Raw genomic sequence first — 13373 nt, 5'->3', positions numbered from 1 at the left:
CAGGGCCTGGGGCAAATTGCCCCCCCTGCCCCCCTCTGGGCGGCCCTGCCCTCAGCCTCTCCTCGTAAGTCCCCTGCCCCCTGATCATTTTTGTTGCCCTCCCCTAGACTCTCTCCAATTTGTTTCTGTAGTGGGGGGTGAAAACTAGACGCAAGGCTCCAGATGTGGCCTCACCAGTGCTGACTAGAGGGGAATAATCACTTCCCTCGATCTGCTGGCAACGCTCCTACTAATCCAGCCCAATATGACCAGTTACCCATATTGAATGCAGACACACCAATATCTGATACGTTGGTTCCTGTCCATTCAGGAGGTTATTTCCTACCTATTCATAAATAATGAAGCTGCTCTAAGCGGAGGGGAGAGAGCTGTCCCATCCGTGTAGTTAACCCATCTCCCCGAGAGGTGGTAGCTATGTCAGTGGGGGAAGCTATGTTGGTGGGTGTGCAAGCTGTGGTGTCTACATGTGTATATAAAGTTTAATCAAACCCCATTTTTTAAACCCCTGTGGTCTGGGAATAGAAAAGGAGCTCTCTGAGGCAGAGCCCGTCCTTCAAAATCCTTAAGATCATGGACTTCCATATGCAAATGTCAGGGGGTATAGCTCAGTGGTAGAGTGTTTGACTGCAGATCAAGTGGTCCTTGGTTCAAATCCAAGTGCTCCCTTACAAGCCTGTTTCTTTAATAAAAATAATTTAATTTCCAGTATGCTCAGGAGCTCCACTAAATAGGGATCCCTGAAATGAATGGACACACTCAATGTTTTCCTGTGCAAATGCATAAAAACCTAGCAAACATGTCCCCCCGCTGAAATCAGTTCCAATCCTCTAAGGGCTTGGCTACGCTTGAGAGTTGCAGCGCTGGTGGAGGCTTTCCAGCGCTGCAACTTAGTAACTGTCCACACCTGCAAGGCACATCCAGTTCTGCAACCCCCTGGCTGCAGCACTGGCTGTACACTAGGGGCTTGGCTACACTTACAAATTTGCAGCGCTGCAGCAGGGTGTGAAAACACACCCTCTCCAGCGCTGCAAATTGCGGCGCTGCAAAGCGCCAGTGTGGTCAAAGCCCCAGCGCTGGGAGCGCGGCTCCCAGCGCTGTACGCTATTCCCCACAGGGAGGTGGAGTACGGACAGCACTGGGAGAGTTTTCTCCCAGCGCTGGCGCTTTGACTACACTTAGCGCTTCAAAGCGCTGCTGCGGCAGTGCTGCCGCGGCAGCGCTTTGAAGTGCAAGTGTAGCCAAAGCCTTGGGGTGTAGTGAGTGCAGCACTGGTGATGCAGTGCTGCTCGTCAGGTGTGGCCACACACCAGCGCTGTTATTGGCCTCCAGGGTATTAGGAGATATCCCAGAATTCCTGTTCAGCCACTCTGCTCATCAGTTTGCACTCTACTGCCCTGGCCTCAGGTGACCCGCCCTTTAAATGCCCCGGGAATTTTAAAAATCCCCTTCCTGTTTGCTCAGCCAGGTGTGGAGTGCAATCAGTGAATCTTTCCAGGTGACCATGCCTCCACGCAGCAAACGAGCCCCAGCATGGGGCAATGGCGAGTTGCTGGACCTCATTAGTGTTTGGGGGGAGGAAGCTGTGCAGTCCCAGCTGCGCTCCAGCCGTAGGAATTACGATACCTTTGGGCAGGTATCAAAGGCCATCCTGGAAAGGGGCCATGACTGGGATGCGCTGCAGTGCAGGGTTAAAGTAAAGGAGCTGCAGACAGGGCCGGCTCCAGAGCCCAGCGGGGCAAGCACCCGCCTGGGGCGGCCCTTTCCCGGGGGGGCGTCAGGCTGGGCCGGCGGACCTGCCGCAGTCATGCCTGCGGGAGGTCCACCGGAGCCCCGGGAGCAGCAGACCTGCCGCAGGCATGACTGCGGAGGGGACGCTCAGCCGGCGGCTCCAGTGGACCTCCCGCAGGCATGACTGCGGGCGGTTCGCTGGTCCCGCGGCTCGGTTGGACCTCCCGCAGGCATGCCTGCGGCAGCTCAACCGGAGCCGCCGGACCAGCGAACCGCCCGCAGCTGCGGGAGGTCCAGCCGAGCCGCGCGACCAGCGGACCCTCCGCAGTCATGCCCGCGGGAGGTCCGCTGCTCCCGCGGCTCGGGGGCGCCTCCCGGGCATGACTGCTTGGGGCGGCCAAATTTGTAGAGCCGCCCCTGGCTGCAGAGTGCCTATTACAAAGCCCGCGAGGGAAACCGCTGCTCCGGTGCTGCCCCCACGACCTGCCGTTTTTACAGGGAGATGGATGCGATACTTGGGGGTGACCCCACTGCCAATCCGACAACCACGATGGACACTTCTGAGCGGGATGGGGGACAGGAGGAGGAGGGGGGGAGGAAACCGAGAGCGAGGGTTTCTCCTTTCACTTCTGCTGGGGAGTGCCGGGGTCCCAGGGGCGTTTCTAGCAGAGCATTCGGAACTGAACTGGGGGAACCAGCTTCTCATTACAGGACGCTCACGTTCAGACCACATCTTTATTTACAGTTTTTTATAATACGATATCATCCTTCAATCCTAGTGTCACCATCGATAGCATGGCATGTTCAGCCTGGTGGGATACCCAGGGGAAAACTAACCAGCTCTTCAAATCCAAGAGAGTGGAGATAAATCACCTCTCAGAGTCAATGTGGGGTAATCAATAGGCAGACAGTGGGCCAAATCGCTCTTGAATGGACCCCAAAATATTTTTATTATTGTTATTTTTTATTATTATTTACACTGCAGTCTGGACCTTGACTAGACCCTGAGCAAAAATTTTGGCTCTTTACAAAAAATAACAGATTACCCCTAAGAACGGGGTTGTGTTACATTCCTTATGTCCTCGCTCCATCTTGTGGCCATTTCCTTTCCCTCCTTTCGGTGAAAGGCTTTGGGATTGTGTGTAGAAACTTTATTTCCTCGGGAGAGACCCCGGAGCGGGGGCTGCCTGCATGTACCAAGCACCCACTAAATTAGAAGGTGACAGACCAACACTCGTAAGACGAGGCAGCCGTCCCTGTCAAAAAAATCATCTCCCTTCTTCACTTGAGTGACAGCCTGAATGGTTCCTTCTCTGGGCAGAGCCCCAAGGATTGGCATCATCCGCAACAAAGCCATGTGTCCGTAGCAGGAACCAACCCAAAATGTGCTTTCAAAGGAGCTGTCTCCTTCCTTCTGGGGTAAAATCTGCCATTATGGTCATTGATTTTAATTTCCCTTCTCTGAGGGCAGAGATGGGGTTGGAGCTACCTCAGGCTGGGATGTAGAGCCCATGTCCCCATCTGTCAGTCACTCTGGGGACCTGCCTTTGCTTCCAGCTGACAGGCTGCCTCCAGCTTCTCCGGTCGGCTCCTTAGTGTGGGGTGGGGTGGGTGAGTCACTTGACAAGCATAAGTGGCACATAAGAGAGCTACTCTCACCAGCTGCATTGGTGGTATAGTGGTGAGCATAGCTGCTTTCCAAGCAATTGACCTGTGTTCGATTCCCAGCCAATGCAGGGATGTGATGTTTTCCCCCCTGGGAATTGGTTTAATTTCACTCACAATGTATCACTTTAGCAATGGAATGAGAGAATCAATGTCCCAAGTCCCAGCAGGTCATTAAACACCCAGTGGAGGAAGAAAGGGGCAGGACTATACAGTGAGCTGTTGTGGAGTCATCCTGGTATTAAAATGTTTTACTGATTTTTAATTTTGTTCCCTTTACTTCCCTTTTAGACTCAGAGCCTTTAAGGTCAGAAGGGACCAGTGTGATCATCTAGTCCGACCTGCTGCACCTTGCAGGCCAAAACACCCCACCCACCCTCTCCTGTAATAGACCCGGGGGAGGGGATCCTGGCTGCGGGCAGAGGCTGCCCTGCTGCAGCAGGAGCTGGCAGCATCAAGCTTCTGCCCCCACAGAAGAGAGAGGGGGCGGAGAAGAGCAGGCTGGGCACCCTCTGGACCGTGGGCCCAGCGCCATGGCACCACTTGCGCCATGGTAAATCCAGTACTGGTGGGAGGGGAGGCAGCTCTGTGCACTGCCCCTACCCCAGGCAGCACATGGAGGCCCTCTGCTCCCCTCCCCCCAGGGGTGTGCAGAGATGTGCCAGCAGCACTGAGGTGACTCCCTGTCCACTCTGCCTCCATCCGTCCATGCCGCTCCCAGAAATGGCCGGCATGTCCCAGCATCCCCTGGGGTGGGGGAGAGGTGTCTCCATGCACTGCCCCTGCCCCGTGTACCAACTCCGCGGCTCCCATTGGCCAGGAACTGCAGCCAATGGGAGCTCTGGGGGCAGCGCCTGCAGGCAGCGGCACACAGAGACCCCTTGGCCCTGCTCACCTAGGAGCTGCGGCCGCAGGGTTGTGTGTACCGGTCACTTTGGGAGCTGCAGTGCCTGGGGTAAGCGCCACCCCTCCTGCACCTCAACCCCCTCCCCCAGCACAGAGCCAGCACCGCGCACCTAAATTTCCTCCCAGAGCTTTGCTTGTCTTCCTTTCACCTAGAACCGTCCTTCTTCTCCTGGGCTGCAAGTAGCCATCCCTGGGAAGCCAAGAGGCAGGCACAGGATTCTACCTCCCAGCAGCCAATTGCACCTCCCCAGGCTTTGCAGAACGACTGGTGGTGCTCTACTAACCCCACTTAGGCGCACTGAGGCGCTGAGCTTCTGCCCTGCCTTCCTCAGCTCAACTTTCCTCTTTTGCCCCATTCCCGCCTCACTCCCTCCATTGGCAAGTCACACAGAGGAGGCAGCAGGAAGAGCCGGCCTCCGAAGGCCAACCTCCCAGGGCAGAGGAGACCAAACCACAAGGCTTCAAAAGGTGACTGGCCAAGGTCCTCTAGCTTTCCCCTGTTGATGCCAAGGCTTTTTCCCAGCTCATTTCACCACCCTCTATCCTGCAGGGGTTGGGGTTATCACAGGTGTTACCCAAAATTGGGCCAGCTAGTCAGCGTAGGGAGAACTAATGACCCAACAGAGTTTGGCAGAAAGCAGCACATTTATTATACTGACAGCTAAGCTCAAAAGAAGAAGCGGGGGGTGGCGGGGGTGTCACACTCACACTTGCATACTCACGCTCCCAGGACAGGCACGGCACTGGAGATGTCTGGATTCTGCAAGGTAAGTGTCCCACAGCACAGCTATGGACGGTGCGATGAAGGTAAGTCTTCCTGAGGCACAATGAAATACAACGCAGAGAACCACTGGCCAGGCGGTCGGGGTAAAGGGCATTCACTGGAGGTACAAGCTTGTGAGTGCTCTCCTGAGCATAGGGCCCCTTCCCCTTTTAAGGGCCTGCACCTCATGCCCTGCGACTAGAGATGACTTGGCTGCATCTGGTTGGTCACACTCCACCTTGGGCAGTGTCCATGCTCTGGGTGTGTGATCGCTGCCTAATTAGAGTCCCAGACACCTTGTCTACCTGGGAGCTCTTCTGCTCTTCAACCAGCCCATTCATCCCACCAGCATTCCAGGGGGGCGCGAGAGGGGATAACCACTTCACAGGCATTCAGAGAGGGAGAGGAGACAAAAGTGGGAGCGGGGGAAGTATAACAGACCTTCTGAGCATAGAAATCACTGCTGCTCCTACAACAGCAGGGGCAGGCCAGTAGGAGCTGGGAAAAGTAAGCCATTGTGTTTCTGCCTGGTTTCGAATCAGGGACCTTTTGCGTGTTAGGCAAACGGGATAACCACTACACTACAGAAACTCTGCCACAGGACTGTGCCCCTCCCTTCATAAGACCATAAGAATGGCCATACTGGGTCAGACCAAAGGTCCATCCAACCCCACATCCTATCTGCCAACAGTGGCCAATGCCAGGTGCCCCAGAGGGACTGAACCTAACAGATAATGCTCAAGTGATCTCTCTCCTGCCGTCCATCTCCACCCTCTGACAAACAGAGGCTAGGGACACCATTCCTTACCCAGCCTGCCTAATAGCCATTCATGGACTTAACCGCCATTAATTTATCTGCAAAAAGAAAGAGGAGTACTTGTGGAACCTTAGAAACTAACAAATTTATTTGAGCATAAGCTTTCGTGGGCTAAAATCCACTTTATCGAATGCATGCAGTGGAAAATACAGTAGGAAGATATATAGATATACACAGAGAACATGAAAAAATGGGTGTTGCCATACACACTATAACGAGAGTGAGCAGTTAAGGTGAGTTATTATCAGCAGGAGAAAAAAACCTTTTGCAGGCATAATCGGGATGGCCCATTTCCAACAGTTGACAGGAAGGTGTGAGTAACAGTAGGGGGACAAATAAACATGGGGAAATAGCTTTAATTGTGTAATGACCCATCCACTCCCAGTCTTTATTCAAGCCTAATTTAATGGTGTCCAGTTTGCAAAATAATTCCAATTCAGCAGTCTCTCTTCCCCAGGAGCGGAGCGGCCCCTCCATCCCCGCTGGCGGGGAAGGAGCTCCCGGCCGGGCCAGGAGGTGGAGGTGCCCAGCCTTCTGGAAGAGGAAACCTGCTCCCGGCACAGGCGCCGAGGTGGGAGAGGCACCGGCCAGGCCAAAATGGAGCTGGGCCAGGATGTGGCTGGGCAGGCAGGACCCAGCCCAGGAGCAGAACCGGGCAGAGTGGCTCCGGGGCTTGTGTGGGCAGCAGCGGCCCCAGGAGTCCAGCCCCGATTTCCATCAGGAGGCATCGCCCTGCCCAGTCAGTGGGGACCTTCCAGCCTTCCCAGGGCAGGAGGTGGAGGATCCCTCTCCCAGCCCCAGAAGCTCGGCCCGCTCCCCATGGGACAGCAGCAGCGCCTGGGACTCGGACAGCAGCGAGGCCGACAGACGCTTCTGCTTTGTTCCAGGTGAGGAGCCAGGCTCGGCTCAGGGAGGGGTCAGGAGGGGGCTGTGAACACCCCAGGCCCAGGCCCTCGAGCAGTGCTATGGGGGCCGGTCCCCAGCTCAGGTGTCTGGCCTGAGCCACTGAACCCCACTGACACGAGATGCTGCCACTGTAATCCTTGGTGCTCCATTGGGCGGGGGGTGGGAGGCACCCCCCAGGGAGTCCAGGACAGTGGGGGGGGGGTCTCTTTGCTATGGACTCCTGAAGGAGTTGGGGGCTGACGACACTGAGGCTACTTGGAATCAAATACATTTGAGATACAAGTACATAGCCCATATTCATAACTTCAACTACAAAAATGGTGCACACATACAGCCAGCATCATTATAACCAGCAAATCATAACCTTGTCCTAGACACCTCACACGCCAACCTTTGCACAGTATTTGCTGCACATAGATAACAGTGGTGGCAACAATGATCTCTGCGGACCCAGTTCATATTAATAACGTCACAGCAGGCTATAGAGAAGTGGGAGGGAGGCGTCTTCCAGCCGGCGTGTCTCGTCCGTTTCTCCCTTGCCGCTTGGGCCGAGGTGGGAAGGGAGCGAAACGTGCCCGGCTGAAGGTTTTGCGCTCGGCCTTGAAGATTAAGCCCGACCCCCTGGAATGGCTAGGTCGGGGTTGTCCTGGAGTCTGTGGGGGGAGGGCTCAGCTGGGAGAAGGGGCAGATGACGGGATTTTGTCTCTGATAGATAAGGGATTTGTCAGTGGAAAGCTGTAGGTCACAGGCTGGGGGTGACAGTGGGGTTTGAACTGGGGCAGCAGCAGCAGCAGGGGAGCAATGTGTGTGTGTGTATGGGGGGGGGTCACTTGGTAAAAATGACCCTGCCAAGCCGCTCCCTCTGCTGGAGCAAAAGCCTCTCATTTATCTCCTCAACTCCCCTCCATGAAAATCTCCACCCCTCCCCCGGCGCTGAGAGACCCCCTCACTCCCATGGAGATTTGCAATTGTTCTAACTCCTCCTTGGCCTTGTCCAAATAGTTTTTCCAGAAAAATGATCAAGAACATTTCAAATGAGAAAACCAAACCAAACCAGAGAAACCCCCACCACACCCAGTTTGGGGCTGAATTTTTCTACTGAAATTTGGAGACAATAAAACTCATCCCTCTGTTGGCCAGAAACCAAAGCTAGACCTCCCCCGCCGTAGCTGTGACTTCTGTGACCGAACCACCAATGCGCTGACTCCTCTTGTGAGACATTTCTCTGCACAATACTGCTGCTAATCCAGTTACTGACTCCAGGAAACATTTTCCTTAGCCTGGTTCCGTGTGTCACTGGTTTCTATAGCAAAGATCAGTCCCTGACCCTGTGGCCCAGACATCCTCATTCACATCAAGCTTCCAGTTCAGAATAATTTCCCCTTCCCGCTCTGTGGGAGGGGAGACTTTTAAACGCGCTCTCTGTGCGACTGCACATGGCTAAGCAAAGAGAACAAACCCCCAATCCCCACTGTGCTTTGGGAGCCAGGTTTGCGGTGGGAATTCTGTAGTTCAGATGACTTCACACCTGGGCATTGGGATTCTTTACCAGTTTCTCTGGCATTGGGAGAGTTTTGCACTCATATCTGTGATGGCCGAGTGGTTAAGGCGTTGGAGTTGAAATCCAATAGGGGTCCCCTGCGCAGGTTCGAATCCTGATTACAGCGAGGCCTGTACTTTAGCCAGTCTCTCACCTGGGCAACACCTCTGTACAACCCCCTGAGACACTCTCAATTCTCTCCCCACCCCAAGTAAATCCTGTTCTGCTCCTTTCATAGAGATCCCTGGGACACCCCCTCACACTGTGTCCCTGAGGGGTCAGGCAAACTCTCAGCACTTGTAGCCTCTGCCACTCACCTGGAGCCCCATAGATCAGCCATAGCCCTGGTTCTGCGCCTCTCTCTAGAGTGTAAAAGGAGCCGAGTCAGTGACTCCATGGGAGCTATGGGGCTGCAGAACCAACAGAGAAAAAATAGGTGCTCAGCGCCCACTGGCAGCCAGCTCCCCCCCACCCCACTACAGGCCTTGCTGACAAGCTCCTCCTCTTCCCCTTCAGCACCTCCCACCTGCCAGTGATCAGCTGTTCAGTGGGGTGCAGGAGGCGCTGGGTGGGGAGGGGGAGGAGCAGAGACAGGAAGAGGTGGGGGAGGGAGAGGAATGGGGCAGGAAGGTGCAGGGTGGGAAGAGATGGGACAGGGGTGGGGGCTTGGGGGAAAGGGTGGAGTGGGGGCAGGGCCTGGGCAGGAAAGGGGGGATTTGTCACAGACCCTGGATCCCTCTAAGGCCGGCCCTGAAGGGAAGCACCGACTATCACAGTGACAATAAAACTGACCAGCCTTGCGGGGGAGGCTGAGGGAGATCTGCACTCACCAGCTCTCTTCTCTCCCCCACGGTGAGCCAGACACTGCTCTCTCCTGGCTCTCACTCTAGCAGCTGGATGCCAAGGAGCCATTTCCCCACAGGAAGTGCATTGAGTGTCCCTGTGGTGCTGGGGGGCTGGCGCTGCTGCTGCCTGTGGGGCTGGCAGGGGGGCTGATGTTTGCACAGACTCTCAGCTGCCAGGCCGGAGGGGGCACTTGGGACCTTACCTGACTGGCTCAGTGAAGACGGGGGGTTGACAGAGCAATACAGACGCTCTCCAGAGCACGGAGCAGCATCCGTCCATGCAGCCAGGCAATGAGCATTTCCCACAGCCTGGAGCCGAGGGGGAGGTGGCAGCTGCTGTTCCAGCTGCTCGGGGACAGGCCCTGAAAGCCAACAGCCACTTCTTACTCCCCACAGCTAAGGGCGCCGGGTTCCTCCGGTGGGGGTGTGGAGCAGCCGTTCGTTTTCCTGTTCGCACTCCTCTGCGGTATGAAAATCGGGGAGGGGAGGCAGAAGCCCCACTTCCCTCCCAAAATGACGCCCAGTGGGGGAAGCCAGGACAGCAGGGTGGGGGGGCGGCAAGTGGTGGCCAGACTCTCACCGCCAGGGTCTAGTCTAGCTCAGGGTCCAGGTCAACTTCCTCCCCGTGCCACTGGCCCCCAGTCCCCTTCCACCACCAGGTCAACCCGGGCACTAGGGCAGGAACGGGGTGAGGCAGCAAGTCAAGCTGAGCAAGGCAGGCAAAAGCCAGTCTTGTCTTCATGGGCTGTTCACAATGACGTCCTTTTTGTGTGCAACTGCTGCAAAAACATCCCAGACAGAGAAGCAACAGTCCAAAATACTCCTACATAGCTTCTGAAGTAGCTCAGTTGGGAGAGCATTAGACTGAAGACCTAAAGGTCTCTGGTTCAATCCCAGGCTTTGGCAGGTCCTTTTATCTCTCTTTGTGCAGTGGTGGCTTGTTCTCTGGGAGCACAGTGGTGTCTGCACCCAAGATGAGCAGGGCTGCCCTAGAGGATTTAGGGGTCTGAAACAAAGCAATTTTGGGGGCCCCTTCTATTAAAAAAAAGTTGCAATACTGTAGTCTCATGGGGCCCCTGTGCGGCCTGGGGCAAATTGCCCTGCTTGCCTCCCCTCTGGGTGGCACTGACGGTGAGTCTCTGATCTTGGGCTCTGCAGTAGGAAAACATAGAATGGGCTTCTGCCCCTAGTTGGCCCACCTGACCTTTACCAAGGAGAGATGGGAGCTGCCTTTCCCAACATGGCAGGAAGAGAGCAAGGCAGGGTGACCCTCAGGAATGGTGCCAGAGGGCTGCTGGGCAGTGAGAGGCAGAGATTGGGCGCGAAAACTCCTCTGTGCAGCTGAGCAAGGGCAGTACCAGGGAAGGGGCATCTGTAAAAGTGGCTGTGTGGAAGGTGGAAGGGATTTGGGGGCCCAAGAGGAGGCGCTTGATGTTCAGTGCCTTGGATCAGCTGGACTTGGCCATGGTGAGTGTTCAGGAAATGCACATTCATGACTTTAGGATAGATCAATGGGCAGAGGGTGATTGGAGGAAGGGTCTCCTGGCCAGAGAAGAATGATGGGGCTGGAGTCTTGTTCTTCACATTGGCAGTGCGAGTACAGAAGGGGCTGGAGCTCCGACCAGGGAGGGCATTACTGGTGGGCTTTGTGCTCTATGGCACTGGTTACTGCTATATTAGTGTGTATGGTCCACAGTTAAGGCATGAGAGGAAAGATCAAAGGTTCCCTTCCTCTGGACTGCATGATGTTTGTTGTTGGGGGTGGGGGGTTTAATTGTGTCAGCCGGCCTGAGCACCGCTGGTCCCGTTTTCCCAACTGTCAGAGGAAACATTTTTACAATGAGCACTACCTGGCGCAGGTCTGTAGTGACGTCAGCTTAGAGGAGCTCACTCCAGCCACAGAGGGGGTTCACCTTTCTGCGGGGACAGACCAGGACTCGCATTGACCGGATTTATACTTAGCTTTTGTGTCTTTAGCATGTTGCTTCTCAGATTCTTTCTTGGCCTGACTTGTTACACTTTGCCACTTAACAGGCCAGAGTTTGTGCACCTTTCTATTATCCTCACTGGGATCTGATTTCCAAATTTTGAGGAATGACTTTTTGCCTCTAACAGCCTCCATTACTCTGCCATGTACCTAGAGTGGCTTTCTGCTGGTCGTCCTGTTGTCGTTTCTGATTTAGGGCAAACGTTTCCGCTGAGCCTCTAATTGCAGCGGTTTTAAACGGTCTGCATGCTGCTTGCAGGCACCTAACAGTTGTGACAGCAGCTCCTTTTAATTCCATTCTAACCATCTGTACTTATGCCGATAGGTCGACTTTAGGTCTTTAAATTTGAGCGGTAGCTGAGAAGATGGTAAATCGGGCAGAAACCCATTCGACAAATCTCTTCATTTCCTTGTTATTTCCTGACTTCTTCATTCATCCCCTTTTCCTTATTTCCTGGCTGAGGCGGTGGCCTGCCAGGGAGCTCCCTGGCACCTCTGGCTGCCTGGGCTGAAGGCAAGAGGCAGGCCTGGGCGTGGCGAGGGCCTCCTGTCCTGGCCTGAGGCCGCACTGCTTCCTCATCCCCTTTTCCCATCCACACCGGCAGGCGGCTGCTGCAGGAGAACACGAGGGAGGCTCTCGGGATGCTAGGCAGCGCTGTGTGTGTGGCTGTCAGGGGAAAAGCCTTCTTCTCTAAAGATGGCTGGCAGAAAGGTGGGGCTCAGCTCTGTCAGCGACCTCCCCAGTAGCCTCGCTGCCAGGGGGTGCAGATGTTTCTGTAAGGTGCAGAAAGAGGGTATTTGGCTTCCAAGTTAATATAAGAAATATGCATTTAGCAGATGGAATTTCCATTTTTTCACAGGGCCCCAGTGGCCTAATGGACAAGGCAATGGCTTTCTAAGTCAGAGATTGTGGGTTCAAGTCCCATCTGGGGTGAAAAACTGCCTGTATACTGCAAGGAAACCTTGGCCTTATTTTCACCAAGGAAGCTGGGAGATGTTTGAACACAAAATACTGGATCTTAGGAAAAATCCCCCAGAAATGGCATCTTGACAAATGCTTTCTAAACCCATCAGTAGCAAACAGTTAATACTAGTGTTTGTCTGAGACTAGAGGGAAGGGGAGTGTTTACTCCGACACCTCAGTGAGGGAAACAGAGGGAAAGAGCAAGGCTGTTCTGAAAGAGAATGGATCTGTCTGGAGACAAAGCAGCCCCTGAGAATGAGCAACGGTGTGAGAAGAAGAGGTTCAAATGTGTGTTAGATGTTAGTTAGTGTTAGAGGGTTTATCCCTTCACCCTCCCATTACCAGGTCCTTCTTTCATACACACAGAGCAGCAATACCCAAAGTCCGAAGGTACAAACAATGAGATGTTTATTGGGTTGAACTTCCAGCAAGCAATGATTCCAGTTTCCTTCCTCAGTGTCCCCATCCCAGCCCTGCTGCCACAGAGCCTTGCCTGTGTCCCTGTTCCCATTCTCCCCCTTAGCAAGACATAGCACATATGGTGACACATTTCCTGATCGGGCCAGGCATCAAGGTGGAAGGTGCTGATATTCCATTTGTCCCACTGCCCCTTGCGTAGTGCAGTGCCCTGCACCTTCTCTTGTACGGGCCTGCCACACCTGTTCCAATTAGTGTTTCAGACTTCCCACTATAGTGGGCCCGGGAAGGTTGGGTCCAGGTTGTCTAGTACACAGGGGAGGGGCTTACTCCATTACTTCTAGGTTATTTCCATAGGCTACGTATCACAAGTATACTTAGCAATACACCAGCCGCTGTAATAATCCACAGCAACACCGAGAGACCTGACCACTGCAGCATGGTCCAACATCCCGGCCACCACCAAAACACCTCCTCTCCTCCTTTGACGGGGTCAAGCCCTTAACATGTCCAGTTGCTGGCAGTTGCAATACGCTGCCGCTGCAGGTTTTCGTGCTTTTGTCCATTTCATAAGTCCATTGAATGTCCACAGAGAAATGGGTTATTGTCCAAACCAACTTAACCTCATGGTGTGGAATCAGGCTGTATGCGCTGGTTCGATTATTCACAGCAGTAAGAGTCACAGATCTATCTGTGCACCAAAGCCCAGAGAGCAGCATGTAGCGTGGAATTTGGGTAGGGGCTGGTGTAATTGTGCCCCCAGTAATATGTACATTTCCAGCAAAACACCTCAGACACAGTACACCCAATTGTCCATCCCTTGCCATGGGCCATT

At 54.4% G+C, this 13373-nt stretch overlaps 3 non-coding genes across 3 annotated transcripts; all 3 read left to right on the top strand.

Moving 5' to 3' along the window:
- Window positions 1-594: 594 nt before the first annotated feature.
- Window positions 595-666, top strand: TRNAC-GCA. Its single transcript has one exon. It is a non-coding gene; the product is annotated as a tRNA-Cys (tRNA).
- A 7704-nt stretch (window positions 667-8370) lies between these two features.
- On the top strand, window positions 8371-8452 carry TRNAS-UGA. Its single transcript has one exon. It is a non-coding gene; the product is annotated as a tRNA-Ser (tRNA).
- A 3566-nt stretch (window positions 8453-12018) lies between these two features.
- Window positions 12019-12091, top strand: TRNAR-UCU. The gene has a single exon. It is a non-coding gene; the product is annotated as a tRNA-Arg (tRNA).
- Window positions 12092-13373: the final 1282 nt, after the last annotated feature.

Source organism: Mauremys mutica, unplaced genomic scaffold (genome assembly GCF_020497125.1).
Source record: "Mauremys mutica isolate MM-2020 ecotype Southern unplaced genomic scaffold, ASM2049712v1 Super-Scaffold_100166, whole genome shotgun sequence".
Lineage (NCBI taxonomy): Eukaryota > Metazoa > Chordata > Testudines > Geoemydidae > Mauremys > Mauremys mutica.
Note: the sequence above shows the minus strand (reverse complement) of the source record. Positions and strands in the feature narration are given on the sequence as shown.